Source organism: Vicugna pacos, chromosome 1, assembly GCF_048564905.1.
Source record: "Vicugna pacos chromosome 1, VicPac4, whole genome shotgun sequence".
Classification (NCBI taxonomy): Eukaryota; Metazoa; Chordata; class Mammalia; order Artiodactyla; family Camelidae; genus Vicugna; species Vicugna pacos.
In genome coordinates, this window is record NC_132987.1 from 5579135 (window position 1) to 5599775 (window position 20641).

The 20641-nt window shown below is 36.5% G+C and overlaps 1 protein-coding gene across 2 annotated transcripts in view; it reads right to left on the minus strand.

Moving 5' to 3' along the window:
* TBC1D5 (TBC1 domain family member 5) overlaps positions 1-20641 on the minus strand; it is a 497763-nt gene that overhangs the window by 355561 nt on the left and 121561 nt on the right. For both annotated transcript variants that reach the window (XM_072946459.1, XM_072946400.1), the window contains exon 3: positions 19739-19943. The gene's annotated coding sequence lies outside the window, so the exon portion shown is untranslated. The remainder of the gene's footprint in view (positions 1-19738; positions 19944-20641) is intronic.

The window sequence follows — 20641 nt, forward strand, 5'->3', positions numbered from 1 at the left end:
GATGCAGTTAATTTAGTTAAGAAACAATATTCAAGTGGCTCTGAAACTTTACTTTGCAGAAAAGGTAACACCACTAAAGCTAGGTAATTATGATGTCTGTATAGTCTTTCCTGGTGTTCATGGCTGTGATTCTATGCTGTATAGCTGTCACTTTCTGCTGGTAAAAATTTTACTAATTCACATGATGGAATTTAAAAGCACCAGAATTTCATGAAGTTTGGCTATTAATCTAAACTAATAAGCCACTTTCTCTTCACAATTCCCTCTGTCCTTAAGCCCCCTCACTCCCTCACTCAGTACAAATGTCTTCAGACTCACTGAAACACCTAGTTTTTTGACCTCATTTAATTTCGATCCCTTATTCCTCCCCTAGGTTCACTTCCTTCCCTATCAGAATGGACTATCTGGTCGGAAGCTTTCCCTCCTTACTCCTGCTTCCTTTCTCTATCTTCCAAAGGCTTCCCCCATCAATTTCCTGAAACTTCCATTTCTGTCTTGGCATCTGCTTCATGGAGGATCTGAACTGTCACATTCACTTTTTCTTATTTCCAGCATTATCAGTTAAAAAAAATTAGCCCTCCTCCTTGAAAAACGAATCCCTCTACTAGCCTTGGCTCCAGATCTGTGTCATCTTTTCATAGCCTTTGCTTCAAATTTAACTGCTTTAACTTGCTTTCTCTCCTGCTTCATCCCCTTCTCTCTCCTCCTGGCCCCTTTTCATCAACATGTAAAAAAAATTCGCAAGTCTCTCCTAAATTAAGAACAACAAACTCCTTCAGCCCTGCAGCGGTCTGTAACAGCCAGCTTTTCATAGGAATATTCTCTATGAAATAGTACCATTCACTGGCAATCTATGACGTCTCGTTTCCCATTTATAAATCAGCCACCCTGTGCGCTGACTTATGTCCCCAAAATGTATGTTAATGATTCCAAGCACATATCTTTTACTGTACTGATCTCCTAGGCTTGAGAGATCCACATATTCAACCATCTCCTAAATAACTTTACTCAACAAGATGCCTAAACAGAAGTTACCGTCTTCACCTTCAAGATGGTCTTCTTGTGCTCTCTAAGGAATGACACCACCAGCAACCACTGGCTCAAGCCAGATACCTGTATTTTCCTCTTGACCCCCTCACATCCGATCACCTGTTAAATCCAGTCAATTCTACTCCTAAATTAGTCCCTTCTTCTCCCTTTCTCCTGACCCTGACTTAACTTAGTGTCTCAATTCTTCCCTGACCTCCTGCAATAGTCTCCTACCTGGTATCCTGGCTCTCGAGAGCTCCCTCCGATTCACTTCTACGCTTAAATGTCACTTAAGTGCTCTTTCTAAAATTCAAATCTGATCACACCACTCCTTGGCTTAACTCCTTCAGTTAGTCACAATGCCTCGCACTGCAATCTGAGGCTCTTTCTACCCCATCTGTCTTCCTTCCTCTTCTCTTTTTTCCTCCAAGGAAAAAAAAAAAGCCCAAACTCTTAGCATAATCCACAAGACTCTTGAAACATCTAGATTCTATATCTGCAGTCTCAGATCTCAATATTACCCAACATGCAAACCTGAAATATTTCCATCATTCCCAGGCCACTGCAGGGACTTCCCTCTGCCTGGAGTGTCTGTCTTAATGCTCCACACACACACAGCTCAGTCTGCACCCCTCTCTCGAAGTCTCTTTGGAACCAGCCCCCCGACCCACCTCCAGGCTGTTTAAATATTTTTTCTGGGGTTCACTATCTCTATCACCTCATTCATCACACTTGATGTTAATGATTTTTTAACTGCCATTCTCCCTCCTGTAAACTGTAAGCAAGCTCCTAAGGGAAGAAAAAATCATACAGAAATACTATTTGCTAACAGGTAACTATGCAAAAAGTTTTGTAGGACGGAAAAAGAAGGAAGGAAGAAAATATCCTTAGTATCTCAATAAATCTGTTAATTATTTTACAAAATAAATAGAACTCATACTTGCTGATTCCCATCTTCACCCTTGTGATGGTTAATTTCATATGTCAACCTGACAGGGCTAAGGGATGCCAAGGCAGCTGGTAAAACATCACAGCTGGGTGTGTCTGTGTGCGTGTCCCCTAAGAGATTAGCATCTGAATCAGACTGAGTAAGAAGATGCCCTCACCAATGTGAGTGGGCATCACCCAGTACATCAAGGGCCTGAATACAACAAAGAGGTGAAGGAAGGGCAAATTCACGCTTAGCTTAAGCTGAGATAACGACTCAGACCAGGATTTAGGCCATCACCCAATTCTCAGGCCTTCAGAGTCAAAATGAACCACACATCGTAGGTCTTCCTGGTTCCTCAGCTGGCGGGAAGTAGATCATGCATTTTCTACACATATATCCTTTTGGTTCTGTTCCTCTGGAGAACTCTGACTAAGAAGCCCACAGTGCAGGATGCCAGGCCCCTATAAACTGTTCCCAGGGCATTTCTGGGAGTCTCTGAAGTATCTCACACGTGTTCACAAGCAACACTAGCCAGCCAACAGCCCCCTCCAGGGGCACATCTACCACTCCCCTCTCTTTGTGCCTCTCGGGGTGGCATTTGAGGTCTGCTGGTTCCAGCCCTCCAAATTAAGCCCAAGGGAGAGGGGGGTCTCCTCCACTCCCGAGCCTTTGCTCTGTACTGCTGGTCACTGGTCGTGACTGTCACCTACGGCACCATGCAGCTTCTTCAGAACCCCTCACACCGAGCCGCACTTCACCTCCGCCGTAGCCACTGCTTGTCAAGTACCCATGGCATCCCCATCTCTCTAACACAACAGCACAGTGTGGTCCATAAAATGCATCACTCGGGGGACAGTGGCCAAAAGGCGGAAAGAATGCCTTTCTATAGGACTCTCAATTTAGAGAGTACAGGGCAGTGAGACTTGTCCCCACACATCTTACAGTATTTCTCCTTACTCTCTTGTTCTTTCTAACATTTTTTTCCCTCACAGCCCAGCTATCCTTCCATCTCCACAGGTCTCTGACACAAGGCCTGGAAGACCTGACAAGAAACCAAAACTGACCCCAGGCTGAATTCAGAAATGCTCCTTCTCTAACAACTGAGACCGTATCACAAGGTCTGGCCCTTTACTCTATTTTTTCTTGAAAAAAATTCACTTCTGTTTCTACACGTCAAAGACTACCACCAGTTGCACTGGTCACCACACCCCAGATGCAGCTGAACTCCTGCAATGAACACAAGTGAGGGTCACACTGGGAACAAGCTCTCCAGGAAGAGTCTTAAACACTAAAACAAAAAACAGAACTCCTGCAACATGGAATACCCTTTCTTACACCATGTTTCTCATACTTACTATACTCCATTAAAGACTTAACATTAAAATTTCTGAATTATACATGCCAAAGCAGCTTTCCCACTCAGAAATAGAAATCTTCCTTTGAGGAAGTACCTCAGAAATTAACCTTTTTCTCTGAATTTCAGTGTGATGAGGCCATCGGTGTCACACCACCTACCCCGCAGGACATCAGGCAGTGAAGACATCCCCTGCCTGTCAGCATCCCAGAAGGCACTTCCAGACTGACACCATGGCGGGAGAGGAAGAGCCAGCAGTCGCTGGCCTGGACGGGGTCACCAGAAGGGAGGACTCATTCTTTATGCCGTGAGAACGTCAGGGAAGAACAGTTACTGTTCTGGATTCAGCTCCATACTGGATTCAGAATAATGTGCAATGAATATCAGTATTACTGGTAGCTCAATTTCATTCAAAAACTGACATACATTTAGAAATTAAATTCCTGGCTTTATAAACATGATGAATAAGCAAAGACTTTAGGTTAATTTATTTTTCCCACAAGCACTTTATGGAAGAAAATCTTCCTCAAAGCTCCATTACTAACAAATTCCAAAGTGCTCAGTCACTAAAAATAGAGCTCCTTATTTTTCCTCATCTATTTTGATACTTTTAGCCATCTCATAAATTGCATTTTTTTTTTTTTTGGATTTTAGCAACCCATCCCCCTAGAATTTTTATATTCTGGTGAAGAAAAAAATATATGTATACATATGATTAAAATTGTATGACTTTAAAAATTGATCTAGAGAACAAATACATCTAAAACTTAAAAAAAAAAAGATACCCAAGGGAGGGTGGGGAAGAGGCTTTAAATGCATAAAGGAAATAAAAATGGACAAGGATAGAGGTGGGATGGTATAGATTTCAGGCGATTTTAAGCACTGGATAATTTTAATCTAGAAGGAAGGTCTCAATTCAGTTATAAATATATTTTAAAAAACAGCACACTATTCTCTCACAGAATCTGGATTCTGGCATTTTTGAAACAAGCGACGACAATTGGGGCGGGGGGACCCTCTCTCCTTATGTTGCATTTATTCAATTTGTGGAGTCCTACTGCAGGTGGTCCTTAAGACAATAACATAAAAGACTTCTAAAACAAAATGGATAAATACGACCAATTATTTAAAATCTAGGCAGTTTTTTAAAACTCTATTTCTATTCAGAGCATCCAATTATCTACAAGATACATACAAGCTGCAGTGCAAGCCATTATGATTGATTGATTGATTTTAAACAAAAATACTAGCACATATAGACACAAAATGAATCTTATCTCCCTTCAAAATATCCATTTTGGGCAGCTATACATCACCTCCACTGAATTCAAAAAGAGGTATTCTAAAATACTTTGATTAATAGAGTATACATGCATCTTCCCAAGGGACTACTTCAAAGGGAATAACACACATTTGAATAAATAGGCTCTGATATATTTATTAAAAAATTAACCTCACTAATTTATAGTCAAATGTAATACAGAAAACTTTAAAAGATATAAAGTTCTCTGAACAAACACATTTTCATATGAAATTTACACATTTAAAATGAATCTTTTCCTGCCACCACTAGTAAGAAAATGGAAAGTGATAAGGGACAGAAAGGTAAATATCAAAGTCAAATAAGATAAAAGGCCATTATATTTGCTACCTTTTGAGAATTAAGTTACCTACTAGGAAAAAAAAACTTCAAATTTATAGTAAACATTCTATAACAAACAGCAACAAATTCCTTGAGGGTAGTCTGTAAAATCTGCACATATGAATTTCTCATGTTTTACAAAGCTTTATTTGTACTTTTAGTTGTAGTATATGCAAAAGTATTTCCAACTAATTAACAATTCATAAAAAAACACAACCCATCTTGAAATAATAGTACTTCTAGAAAACCAAACTACTGTCAATTGTAGTTTAGCACTTAAAGGACAGTAATTTTTACTCTATGCAGTGATCTGAAATAGATATAATTAAGAACTAACTTGTAACTTGTAATTACTGTATCTATGCATCTATAGAAACATCCACACATTTTAAAATATATATATTTTTTCTTCAATTCATCTTAATCTTACAGCTCTTCCCAAAGTGGTTTTTATTTAAAAAAATTTTAATACACGGCATGTGATTTTACCCTTTTTTGTTTATTTGTTATGAAAATGGTTCAAAATAAATATTTTGACCACAAACCCTGGGTGTTCAATGTCTTCAATCAAACCACTGCAATTAATATGAAATTCTAAATACAGAATATAATGCCACATAAATAGTATAACAGCCAAGTCCTGTCTAAGAAGCCATATGTTTTTTCCCATTGTTCAAAAAAAGGAGATGACTTCCCGTCACTTATGTTTCTGATTAGCAAGGTGATTTATGCCACAATCACTAAAAATGCCAGCAAGTGAATGAGAAAATGCATAGTGACTGCACCAGATGTGCACAATAAACAGGGATCCCATTGTAATCTCTGGTACTTAGTTTATATGAAGGTAATGTAGGAAACACTCTTGGAGATGGCAAAGTCACTCTTTTTTTACATTTGACTATAAATGATACGAAATAAATTGTGTGTTTTATACTTTATGGCATGCATACATTGATAAATTAGGTGGCGTTTTGTATCCTGACTTATCTACAAGACAAACCTGGCTAAGATCATGGGGATTAATTGCTTCAGAAGTGTGAAATGCAGCTTTTCCATTCTTTTCTGCACACTCAGTGAAGAAACAATGATTAATCACTGTTTAACTATTCTCTTGAGGATCTACAAGATTGCCAAAGCAGGACTTATCCTCATAAATCCAAAAAATACAGGTTTAGATTTGTTGCCAACAACTGAAAGAACATGAACTTAAACCCATTTGTTATCAGATTAAAAGAATGTCAAGGTTTTAGAACCCCACTGGTACACAACTCCCTTTTAATCGGGGACTTCAACAGGAAATGCGATTAACACGTAAGATGTAACAAAAGCACGTGTATCTTACAAAAGTAATAATAAACTTATTTTTTATTATGAAATATCCTCAGCCTACTAATGTCAAACATACTACTGAACTTTTTATTTTAAATTTTTTTATTGAGTTATAGTCATTTTACAATGTTGTGTCAAATTCCAGTGTAGAGCACAATTTTTCAGTTATACATGAACATACATACATTCGTTGTCATATTCTTTCGCTGTGAGCCAACACTACTGAACTTGAGCTGATAACCTTCCTTAGCTACATGAACACTTCATTTACTGTTATTTGTAAAAAATAAAATACATGTTATCAGATGAAAAACATTTTTAAATGGTTATTTCAAAGAGAAAACGACTACTTATTTCAAGAAATTTTATTCCAGGCAGCTACAGCTGAATGACAATTATGTGGATAAAATTATTTAGTCCCAACAGTACTAACATAAATATATTTATAAATCTTTATAAGACTAAAAATGTAAAACTCCAATCTTTAAGCCTATACTATAAATGATCCAAAAATATGTAACACTTTGAACAGCAGTACATAAGAAAAGAAGTTTCAAATATATTCCAAGTAATTCAGGCTTTCAAAATATCTTCAGTCAACATTCACTACACACGAGGAAATTAAGTAACTCTAAAGTCATTTATGAAATTTTAAAAACATATTTGTAATAACTGAAAATTAATTTTGTCACAGTAATAAGTGTTAGTATCTTAATAGTTAAATCATTACAAATTAAAGATTTTAAAAATCCCCTAAGAATGTGTCAAAGTTCCCAGACTTTAGGATTCCTAAATGGGAAAAACCTCAGACAGAAACTTCAAGCCTCTATGTCAAATAGAAATACAGAAACCTCTTGGTTATAAAGGACCCGTTTTCTATTTGTCTCATTATGTGTTCATGTAATCTCTCCCTTCCAGTCCACAATGCTTCCTTCAGGTCTCCTAGGTGCTACTGAGAGTAGCAGAACTGCAAAGAAGGTGCGGTCAAAGCGCTGACCAAGTTCACTGTTTTTTTAAGTCTTTGTAAAAGCGATTAAGGGCAAGAAAGAGTGAAACATATTCTGTATTTTCCATATTTCATTTTCATCTAGAGTTGGCCATTTCTCCATTATCAAACAGTGAGAGTTATGCCTAGTGCATGTACACTGACAATCTAAAAAATTTCACAATAAACTTGGCAAAAAAAAAAAAAAAGAAAAAGAAAATTGACTCCCTCTGCATCATCCAATTTAAAAAGGAAAACATCATAAAATGATGTTTATTTAAAAGTCAGCTGGCATAAACAGTCAATAAATATTTGTTAATCAAATGAATAGATGAATTCCGACTGATTCTACTCTGGAAGCAGATGATATTTTAGAGTCTGTAAACAGAGACTTGCCCTTTCACCTTCTCCCTACACTCCCAAACATATCCACTTAAAATTTTTCAATTCAATGAAAAATATTTAGGAAGAACCATTCTTACATGTTACTCAAAATATGCCACTAGCATAAAACCTCACAGAGATGGTAACTGTTTTATTCAACTAGGAACATCTGTTAGGATGAAACTGAAGGTTCAAGGATGGACATTACTAGTAGCTTCCAAAGGAACACCAGAGTCTCAGAATGAGATAGCTGGGAATTCTGAAGCCAGGATCGTGCTTATAAAGGGAAGTCACTGCAACCAGTTTAAGTCAACAACCTAAACACAGAAACCAAGTCTTCAGATGACAAAATGGCACCCTACTGCAGAAATGTACATGTGAAGCCCAGGGAAGGACACCAGTGAAATGATGTAAAATATTAAATAATAAAGGAATTTAACAGGAATCAGCTAAGAGGACGGTGAAGGAGTGACCTGTGACCCAGTAACTATTCACCTTGAAAAGGAAAATTCCCTCAAGACCCTACTCAGAGTCAGCCCATGAAGTACTGGGCGGCCTCACCACAAACAGCCTGTATTTCACGTGTGAGACCCTGATATAATGTGGGTACATTACCAAAAGAAAATGAGAGAGAACTTTCATTCTTGCTTAAAGGGGAAGGCAATAAGCTAGAACCTGCCTTTAGAGAGAATGAGAATAAAGTTATAAGAAGTCTAAGTCATCTCAACTCCAGTTATTACTTCCAAAACAACTAGTGCTCCCAAAGACAGAGGACTAGGTAAACTGACAGAATACCAAACACACCGACTCTCAGTAAACGTGTCCTAAGCAGACAAGTGCTTGTGTGGATATACAGGAGATAATTCTCAAGGTGTCTTCCAGCCCAGGGACTAAGGAACTTGCGCCAGGGTTTAGGGAAAGGTAGGGTCTGTAAAGAATAGAAATTAGTTATTTAAACTCAAGAGGGACCCACTAGAGGTACTGTGAGAAAAAGCAAGCACAAGGCTAGTCCGTTTTTTGGTCTCACAATTGCAACTGACCCCTAAGCAACGCAGGGGTTAATCTGAGTGTAATTTACCATCAGCTGGCTGTATCCAAGGCTGCTGGGCATTCGCAGATTCAACCAGCCATGGACCATGTACCACGGTAGCATTTACTACTGAAAAATATCCACATGTGAGTGGACCCATGCAGTTCAAACCTGTGCTCTTCAAGGGTAGCTGTAACTCCTTTCCCACTTGTTATCCTTCCTGGCTTAAACTCTACAGTATTGGAGCACAGCACACAAGCTGCTTCAGTCATGTCCCAAGACACCATGAGCTGCACCTACAGCCAGAGGGGGAGGTCTATCACTACAGGTAGCTGGGAACTTGAGCAAGAATGGGTAAAGAGAGCAACATTTTTCCAATTCAGAAACACCTGATAGTGAGCTCAGAGACTACATGACACCAGGAAGAAAATGCTGGACCTCTAATGTGATTGTTGTACCCGTATTTATCAGCTGTGCCCCTGGGCTGAGGTGACTGGAAATATGAGTCATAAGGAACATTCATAGATTTTCACATTCATGATTTTTTTTACCCTTCCTCACGCAATCCCGGAAAAGAAGTTATCACTTTTCTGAGAAATAAATATGAACCATAAACTCCCTCAGGCCGGTGTGAGAAAGAAGTCCTGATTCTGATCTTAATGTAGCTTGGTGGTTCTCTAGAATGTACTACAGAAATATTTATACATTTGAGATTTTTCAAAAACCTCAAGAGACGTACCATTCATAAATGCTTGTTGAATGTCTTAATTCCAGTAACAGATTTTTTTTTAAAAAAACACAGAATTCCTAAACTGGAAACCATTGTTCATTTACTTTGCTAAAATAGAAACCAGAACGGGGTAAGCTGAATAGGAGAAGCCAAAAGCAGTGGGAAGCATCTACTCATGATGTTCCTTGTATGTGACATATCCTGGAATTAATGCACAGCTGGACTGAAGATCTCTGGAGGTGGACCTGTGCCCGTGTGTGCTGCCCGCCTGCCTGTCATTAACGAGAAACCTTCCATGCCCCTATCCAAGGCCAACCTCTCCACCTGCACACACGGCGCCAGCAAATCTCTACTCTTCCTGGTATCACCGGTTTATTCCTCTCTACTGGAGCGTCTCAATGTTGACCCATGCTGCTTCTCCTCTACTTAAAAAAAAAAATCCTGTCTTGACCAATCTCCCCCTTAAGGTTGCCACATATGTCTCTCCTCCCTCTTCACCTTGAACCCAGTCCAAGAAGACTTCTGTCCTCTGCTACAATTGCTCTTCTCAAAGTCACCAACTACTTTCCATTGCTAAATCCAACAATCAATCCACAGTTCAGAGACATCTGTCACTAATGACGACTTCCCTCCCCTGGCACACTTACGTCACTTAGCTTCCTTAGTTTTCAGATATTCTAAAAGCCAAAGCAGTTTTCCTCTTACCTCATTCAGTTCTCCTTCCCTGGCCTCCTGCTAATCCCTCTTCTCCTAACCCCTTGACTTAAAGCACCCCAAAGCTAGGGCCTTCAGCTGCCTCTAGCTGTATCTACTGGACTGCATCAATATTACCCCTTTAAAAATACCATCTACCACTGACAACTTGCAGAGTTTTGTTTTGTTTTTTAATCCCAGGCCTTCCCCCTGAACTCTGGGAGAGTATCTGTCTCCTTGACTGCTCCACTTAAATGTCTAATCAACACCCTCAACTCAGCAAGTCCAAAACCAGACCCCTGTCCTTCTCTCCCGAATGTACTCCTTTTACACTCTTCCCCTTCCTCACTAAACAAAGGTCTTATCTTTCCAGTTATTCAGACCAAAAGCATAACTGGAGTCATTCTTGACTCGTCCCTTTCACTCATAACTCAAATCCAATCCATCAGCAGATCCTGCTGTTGAAATCACAATTCTCTCTCACCTCTAACTTTCACCTCTGCTTCTGCCCTTCCTCCCTTAAAATCGTTTCTCAATCTGGCAAGATGTAATTCTGTTAAACTATAAATCAGATGTTGATACTTGCCAGCAGCTTCCCACCTCATTCAGGATAAAAGACACACATCTCTAAAAGCCTGGATTCCCAGTCAACTTCCTGGCTTAACCGCGACTGCTCTCTCCTCACTTTGCTGCAGCCACACCGACCACTCTGCTGGTCCTGACACATCAGTAATGCTCCCACATCAGTGCCTTTGTAATGCCTGTTCCCTCTGCTGCAATGCTCACTCCCTCACATCTGGCTGATCTGCACTAAAATGTCACCTTCTCAGTGAGGCTTTCCCTCACCACACTATTTAAAGTTTCCATTGTTCTCCCTACACTATAACTCTCTATCCTCCACTTCTTGTTTATTTCCCTTCATAGCACCACCATCTAACCTACTACATCTCTCACTTATTCATCTTGCTTCTTGTTGGCCTCTCTACCCTAAAATGCAAGCTTAACCAAATTAAGAATTTTTCCCTTTTTTTCCACTTTGATATCACCTAGAAAACTACTCAGTGAGGAAGACTGGCTTCAGATTTCTCAGGAGGAATAATGGATGTTAGAAACAAACTGAGCACAGTCTTTAAAGTTCTGAGGAAAGTTATTTTACACCTAGAAATATATACCCAGCTAAATTATCAATCAAATGTGATATAAGAGTAAACTATTTTTAATAAGCCCAACTCAGAAAATTCATCTTTCACCATCTAACTTTCTGAAAAATATATTTAAATTGTGACAATGGAACACAGGAAACATTAGAAATAACCCAATAATACAATGAAAAAGATCTGAGGATGACAATTCAGTAAAAGGTCAAGGATGCTCTGGTCCATATTAAAATAGATGGTCCAGGTGTAGTGAGGTATTTCTTTAAAAAGAGAGTAGATAATCTTACAAACATTTATTTTACAATTTATGCTTTAAAGCATAAAACTACAACTATGGTGTGCTATCCATCAGTGGAGAGACACAGATCTCCTATGAACATAAAGCAAAAAGAATGGTAATTTAAAACTCTGGTAAACACAAAGAACTAAACACATGCAGAAAAAAAACACGGTAGAAATATGAAGCAAAATATAGTATGATTTTGAGAAGATGAAGAAAAGTAAGAAATCTCCTGTTCTAGAAAACAATGTCCATTGGTCGATTAGTTCTGGAAGGAAAGCAGGTATGTGATAAACTGAATTGATACATAATCGTTAAATAAGAAATACTGGATGCAATCATTTCTCTTCAATGTTACTTTGCTGAAAGTCATTCATCACTGTCATACTCTAATCACCAAAAAATGGAAAATCACAAGTGTTGACAACACGTGGAGAAAATGGAACCCTCATACATTGCTGGTGGGAATACGAAGTGCTGCAGCTACTGTGGAAAATAATTTGGTGGTTCCTTAAAAAGGTAAACAAAGAATTACAACGTGACCCAGCAGTTTACTCCTAGGCATATACCTAAAAGAGCTGATTTAGGTACTCAAATAAGTATATGTAAATATAAATTCACAAAAGTAGTCTTCACAATAGCCAAAAGGTGGAAGTCAACTAAATAATTATATATACAATGGAATATTATTCAGCTACAAAAAGGAGTAAAGTACTGACATATGCTACACCATGGATGAACCTTGAAAACAGCATGCCCACTGGAAGAAGCCACACAAAAAATGTCACATATGATTCCATTTATATGAAATATTCAAAAATAGATAAGTCCTTAGAGACAGAAAGCAGACTGATGGATATCAGGAGTTGGCAGGAGGGCAGAATGAGGAGAAACTGTTTAAAGGGTAAGGCATTTGACCCTGGTGTGATGGAAACATGTGGAACGAGAGACAGCGGTGGTTGCACAGCACTGTGAATGTACTAAATGATACTGAATTATTCACTTAATTTTATGTTATATAAATGTCACCTCAATAAATTATTTCCAAAAAGATATTCTATTTTTAGATCAGCCTTTTCCTATTTTCTTATTTACAGAGTATTAAAAGGTTTCCATTATCTTCTTGAATTATTGGAAGGATCTTAGGACTAAATATTTATGGTTTTGAAAAAACATTTATCTAAAGTTCACTAATCATTTATGCTTCATTTCATTTATTCCCCTCTGTTTAATTCAAGTCACAATATTTTAAATGTAATACTTCAAAAATACGTATCAGTTCATCACTACAAGATAGGGTTAGGGATTTTTTGCTTGCTTCTTTTTTACATTATTTTTATTTTATTCAGCTCTACAGAGGTACAATTGACCTCAATATAATGTAGTAAAATTGCAAGACATTTAAAGTGTGTATTGTGATAATCTGATGTATGTGTACATTGTAAAATGGTTCCCACCATCTAATTAATTAAAATATGCACTTTTGGTGGGGTGAAAACATTTAAATTCTACTCTCCTAGTGAATTTCAATTATATAACACAGTGTTATCAACCATATTCACCATGTTATACATTAGCTCCTCAGACCTTACTCATCTTGCAGCTAAAAGTTTGTACCTTTTTTTTTTTACTTACTTCTATTTCCCCTAACCATCCAGCCCCTAGTAACTACTTTTCCACTCTCAGTTTCTAAGAGTTTGAATTTTTCCCTCAGTTTTTTATAGATTCCACATGTGATACCATGCAGTATTTGTTCTTCTCTGGCTTATTTTACTTAGCAAAACACCTTCAAGATTCATCCATGTTGTTGCAAATGGCAGAGTTTCCTTCCTTCTCAAGGCTGAATAATATTCCACTGTATATATGTACCATATCTTTATTCTCCATTCATCCATTGTTGGACACTTAAGTTGTTTCCGTATCTTGGCTATTGTGAATAATACTGCAATAAACATGGGAGTAAAGATACTGCTTTGATATTCTGTTTACATTTCCTTTGGATATATACCCAGAAGTTAAATTGCTAGATAATACTAGTTCTATTTTTAGTCTTTTAAGAAACCTCCATACTGTTTTCTATAGTGGCTGCACCAATTTACATTCAAACTGACAGTGCACAAGGGTTTCCTTTGTTCCACACCCTCACCAATACTTCTTATCTCTTGTCTTTTTAATGATACAAATTGTGACAGCTGTGAGGTAACATCTCATTGTGGTTTTGATTTGCATTTCCCTGATAATTAGTGATGCTGAGCACTTTTTTATGTACTTGTTGGCCATCTGTATGTCTTTGGAAAAAATGTCTATTCAGTCCTTCTATTCATTTTTTAATCAGATTGTTTGGTTTTCTGCTATTGAGCTGTGTTGAGTTCTCAGTGTATTTTGGATATTATCCCCTTATCAGATGTATGATTTACAAGTATTTTCTCCTATTCATTAGGTTGCTGTTTCATTTTGTTGATGGTTTCCTTTGCTGTGCAGTAACTTTTAACTTTGATACACTCCAACCTACTTGCTGATTTTTTATTTCGTTGCCTCTGCTTTTGGTGTCAAATTTAAAAAATCACTGACAGGACCAATGCTTCTAGGAGTTTCATGGCTTCACATATTCTGTTCAAGTTTTAATCCATTTGGAGTTGGTGTTTGTGTATGGTATAAGATAGGGATCTAATTTTGTTCTTCTGCCTGCGGCTGTCCAATTTTCCCAACACTATTTATTTAAGAGACTTTCCCCAATGAATATTCTTAGCTCCACTGTAAAAAAATTAACCTTCTATGGGTGGGTTTATTTCTAGGCTCTCATTTCTGTTCCATTAATCCATGAGTCTGTTTTTTAATGCCAATATCATACTGCTTAGATTATTATAGCTTTTTAATATAGTCTGAAATCAGGAAGTGTGATGTCTCCAGCTTTGTTCTTCTTTCTCAGGATAGCTTTGGCTATTCAGGGTCTTTGTAATTCCATATAAATTTTAGGACTGCTTTTTCTATTTATGTGAAAAATGTCACTGGACTTCTGAAAGAGATTTCATTGAAAATGTAGTAGTATGTGTACTACTTTGGGTAGTACGGACATTTTAACAACATGAATTCTTTCCATCCATGTGCACAGAATATTTTTCCATTTATTTGTCTTCTTCAATGTCTTATAATATTCAGTGTACATATCTTTCATCTCCTTGGTTAAATTTATTCTCATGTTTTATCCTCTTTGATAAAATTGTAAATGGGATTTTTTCTTAATTTCCCTTTCTGATATTTCATTGTTAGTGTATAGAAATGCAAAGGGTTTTTACATATTGATTTTATATCCTGCAATTTTACTGAACTTGTTTATTACAGTTTTTTGGCAGAGTTTTCTATACACAGTATCATACCTCCGCAAATACAAACATTTTTACTTCTTTCTTTCTAATCTGAGTACCTTTTACTTGTTTTTTGTTTTGTTTTGTTTTTTTGCTTGAATTTTCTGGTTATGACTGAGTATTATGCCAAATAAAAGTGGTGAGATTGGTTCTTTGAATATGGGGGACATATTTTTATTGTTCATTTTATTAACATGGTATATCACACTGATTGAATTGTGGATGTTGAACCATCCTTGCATCACTGAAAATAATCCCAGGTGATTAAGGTCTATGATTCTTTAATGTACCACTGAATTAAGTTCAGTTTGGCTTATTGAGGATTTTTGCATCTGTGTTCATCAAGGATACTGGCTTGTAATTTTCTTTTCTTATAGTATCAAGTTTTGGTATCCGGGTAATCCTTGCCTTATAAAGTAGCTTTAGAAGAGTTCCCTCCTCTCTGGTTTTTTTGGAAGAGTTTGAGAAGAACTGACACGAATTGTATTTTAAATGTTTGCTGGAATTTACCAGTGAAGTCATCTGGTTCTGAACTTTCTTGGGAGGTTTTTGATTACTGACTCAATCTCCTTATTAGTAATTGGACTATTCAGATTTTCTATTTCTTCATGATTGATAGGTTATAAATTTCTAGAAATTTAACTATGTCTTCTAGGTTGTCCAATTTGATGGTGAATACCTGTTCATAGTAGTCTCTTATGAACCTCTGTATTTCTGTGATAGTAGTCACGACCCCCCACCTCCAGTATATCTAGCTAAAAGCTGATCTATTTTGTTTGTTTTTCAAAAACCAGCTCTTTGTATCTTTGATATTTTCTGTTGTTATTTTAGTCTCTATTTCATTTATTTGTGCTCTTTGTCTTTTCCATTCTTCTACTAATTTTATGCTTAGTTTGTTCTTCTACTAGTTCTGTAAGATGTAACATTAGCTTGTTTATTTGAGTTTCCTGTGTGTGCGTTTTTTTTTCAAATTGAATAAAAGAGTCTTTAAATCCTATAGTGCTTTACAATTTTCAAAAGTACCAAACACATAATTTCATATAATGCTAAAGTAGCCCTTTTTCTACCCTATCCCTATACTGCCACTCCTCCCTTCCCTCTCTCAGCTGGTAACCACTAGGTTATTCTCTATATGTGTGAGTCTGCTTTTTTTTTGTTGTTTGTTTTATTCATTAGTGTGTTGTATTTTTTAGATTCTGCATATAAGTAATATCATACAGCATTTATCTTTCTCTGTCTGACTTATTCCATTCACCATAATGCCCTCCAATTCTATATTGCTGCAAATGGAAAAATTTCATCTTTTGTTATGGCTGAGTGGCATTCTAGTGTGTGTATGTGTGTGTGTGTGTGTGTGTGTGTGTGTGTGTGTGTGTGTATGTGTGTGTGTTCCACTGTATGTATGCCACATCTTTATCCATTCATCTGCTGATGGACACTTAGATTGCTTCTATGCCTTGGCAATTATAAATAATGCTGTTATGAACATTGGGGTGCAAGTATCTTTTCAAATTAATTTTTGGATACATATATACCCAGAAGTGGAACTGCTGGGTCATATGGTAGTTCTATTTTAGTTTTCTGAGAAACCTCCATATTGTTTTACACACCAATTCACATTCTGACTAACAGTGTACGAGGGTTTCTTTTCTCCCACATCCTCACCAACATGTATTTGTGTTCTTTTTGATGACAGCCATTCTGACTAGTGTGAGATGATATCTCATTGTGGTTTTGATTTACATTTCCTTGATGATTAGTGATGTTGAGCATCGTTTTTTGTGCCTTTTGGCCATCTGCATTTCCTTTTTGGAAAAATGTCTATTCATTTCTTATGCCATTTTTAAATTGGGTTGTTGGTTGTTTTGATGTTGAGTTGTATGAGCTGTTTATATGTGTTGGATATTAACCCCTTATCAGTCATATCACTTGCAAATATCTTCTCCTATTCAGTAGATTGTCTTTTCATTTTGTTAATGGTTTCCTTTGCTGTACATAAGCTTTTACATTTAATTAAGCCCCATTTGTTTATTTTTATTTTTGTTTTCTATGCTTTAGGAGATGGGTCCAAAAAAATATTGCTGCAATTTAAGTCAAATAGTGTTCTGCCTATGTTTTTCTCTAGTTTTATAATATTTGGTCTTACATTTAGGTCTTTTATCCATTTTGAGTTTATTTTTGTATATGGTGTTAGAGAATGTTCTATTTTCATTCTTTAACATGTAGCTGTCCAATTTTCCCAGCACCATTTCTTAAAGAAACTATCTTTTCTCCATTGTACATTCTTGTTTCCTTTGTCCTAGATTAACTGACCATAAGTGTGTGGGTTTATTTTGGGGCTGTCTATTCTGTTCCATTTATCTATGTATCTGCTTTTGTGCCAGTACCATGCTGTTTTGATTGCTGTAGCTTTGTAGTATAGTCTGAGGTCATAGAGCATGATTTCTCCAGCTCTGTTCTTTTTTCTCAGGATTGGTTTGGTTATTTGGGGTCTTCTGTGTTTCTATACAAATTTTAAAATTACTTGTTTTATATTTGTGAAAAAATGCCACTGGCATTTTGATAGGGATTGCACTGAATCTGTAGATTGCTTTAAGTAGTATATTCATTTTAACAGTATTAATTCTTCCAATCCAAGAACATGGTGTATCTTTCCATCTGTCAGTGTCATCTTCAATTTCTCTCATCACTGTCTTACCATTTTTTGAGCACAGGCCTTTTATCTCCTTAGGTAGGTTTACTCCTAGTTATTTTATTCTTTTTGATGTGACGTAATGAGGATTGTTTCCTTAATTTCTCTTCCTAATAGTCTCTTGTTAATGTACAGAAATGCAACAGATTTCTGTGTATTAATTTTGTATCCTGCAACTTTACCAAATTGATTGATGAGCTCTAGTAATTTTCTGGTGATGTCTTTAGGAACTTCTGTGCACAGCATTATGTCATTTGCAGTGACAGTTATACTTCTTCCTTTACAATTTGGATTCCTTTTATTTCTTTTTCTTCTCTGGCTGCTGTAGCTAGGATTTCCAAAACTATTTTGCATAAATGTAGCAAGAATGGACATCCTTGAGTTTTCCTTTTCTTAATGTAAGTTAATGTAAGTGTTTATCACTTTGAACTTCCTTCTTAGAACTGCTTTAGTATACTGGATTAGGGCTAATTTTTATCTTCTTTTTACTTTTATATATGTACCAAACTTTGTAACAAAACATATTACTTTTATATAAAAATACTTGCAATTCATTATAGGGTAAAAGTCTTAAATAAAATGGGAATGAGTACAAGAAGAGACCACTTTGGGAAAGGATACATGTTATTCTAAGCTGATATAAAGGACTTTAAAAGTTTAACATATTTTAAGCCAAGAATGATTTGAGAGCATCAGCATGCACATACAACTTACACAGACAGAAAGAACAAGAAGAGGATAAAGAAATATACACCTTACTATAAAGGAATGATTCTATCAAGGATTTGTCCTCCTTTTCAATTTTGAGATCTGAACATAGGTATCACAGATGAACCAAGTAAGTGCTCCAGTGTTTCCCAGCAGTTGCACAGTTCTTTCCAAGTCAACCGACAGCTTGTAGCGAGAGAAGCACAGGAGAGACAGGAGAAAAGGCAGCTTGACTGAGACAGAAAACAAATTGCCTGATTCCATTTATTTTTCCTACAAGTCAATCGTGAACAACCATACAAGTGATCTCAAGTATGGCTTTTGAAATTGCAAAGCTGATCCATTACTGAATAGGGAGATACATCTAGTTATGGGCACCAGCATATATTAAATGAAGTATACAAAAACAAATGTAATAGAAGAGAGAACAGCATATATTGCAAGTAGCCAGGGCAAGAACTGCTTCAACTTCTGTTTGTTTCATTTGTACATTTATACCTGTGGAAAATCACTCATAAATGTAAAATTTATTTCTTATTATAGATTGTGGTAAAAAAAAAAAGTGAGATGCCTTCAACTCTAAGTTTAATCATTCTAATTTTGCTACTCCAACAAATTTAATGAATATCAGGAAGTAGGGAGGTAGGTAGGTAAGAAAGAAAACAAGAGAAGAAAAAAGAAAAGAGCTATGGATACAGTGTTCAGCAAGAGAAAAGTGCTACAAGTCTGCTGGTGGGAAAACATTTTTGAAGCCCCCATGCAAACTCAGTTAAAAGAGAAAGATAACAATGAGTTAGAGAAGATTGGAATCTTCTGGTGGATAGATACAGGAAATGGAAAGAAACTGATCAGAGAAGTCTGAGTAACTGCATTCAAGGGCAACATTATTCCCTGAAGGGGCCTACAATATAAATCAAGCAGAAGTGTATAAACACACATATACACATACAAACACACATGCACACACACACAATTTTTTTTATACACAAACCTATGCAAGACATTACTATAATAAGTGTATTATGAAATGAATGTTTATCTCCTCCCTAAAACTCGTATGTTGAAATCTTAATTCCCATTGTATGAGGAGCGAGGCTTTTGGGAAGGCTTTAGATCAAGAGGATGCAGCCCTCATGAATGGGATTAGTGCCCTTAAAGAAGAGACCTCAGAGAGCCCTCTCATTCCTGAAACCATGTGAGGATACAGCAAGAAGACATCCATCTATGAAACAAGTGGGTCCTCAACAGACACCAAATCTGTTGGCACCCTGATCTTAGACTTCCCAGCCTCTGAAACTGTGAAAAAATAAATTTCTGTTATTTATAAGTCACCCTTATGGTATTTTTGTTACAGAGGCCCCAGTCGACTAAGACAGGTATTAATAGCACTGAATTTTGAAATGCATGTTTTGAATAAATATATGCTTACCTTTCAGGAAAACTTCACTGATCTACTTATCAAACTGACACTTGAAAATGCATGCTCTTGTTCTGGGGCCCAGACAACTGTAGGCTCTGGGCAGCAGAGTTCTCCAGATAAAGTCTTAGTTGGCCGAGAGGGAGCAAAGAAGAATCAAGAACTAGAGGTCAGCTGAGTTCTCCCTCAGCTGAGCTCCTGGAAAAACAGAGAGTACCTAGAAAAATAAAGAAAGAAAATAACTTCAAATATTCCTGTCTCCAAACAAAAGAATCCTAAACCAACACAAAAACATAAAGAGCAGGCTGAAAAAATTTATGTCATAATATTTTAGGCTCTTAGAGGGCAAATGTTAGCCTACTTCTTAATCACTCTTTCCACCATTTATTTTACCTCCTGGAAGAAAGAAATTCATTTTATAATACCTACAACAAAAAGCATTATAATACAAAAAAAAAATCTAAAACTCCTCAACACAAAACAAATCACCTGTAATAAGTTTGTTTCATTGAAATGAAATGGAAGTGCTCAAATAAGGAATACACTATTCTCATACACAGTAAAATAATACCAAGTATCAAAATCACATAAAGTAAGAAATGGAAATTAGACATTTGAAGACAAATGTGAAAAAAATTCCACTGAAAATGGATTCCAAAGCATTAATAAAACATAAAATTAGAATACAGATGTATCAGTGTGGCAAGTAAATATTATTTGTAAATTAAAAATTAATTTCCATAGCTTTTTTTCCTGGAGAAAAAGAAAAACATGTATCACCTTTACTAATATACTTTAATATACTTTCACAAATTATATCTGACATAGATATATTTCTACATAAAATCTGGAAGAATGAAAACTGAATTTCTTCAATAACCATACAGTTTAAGTAAAGAAACTCTTAATAATAAT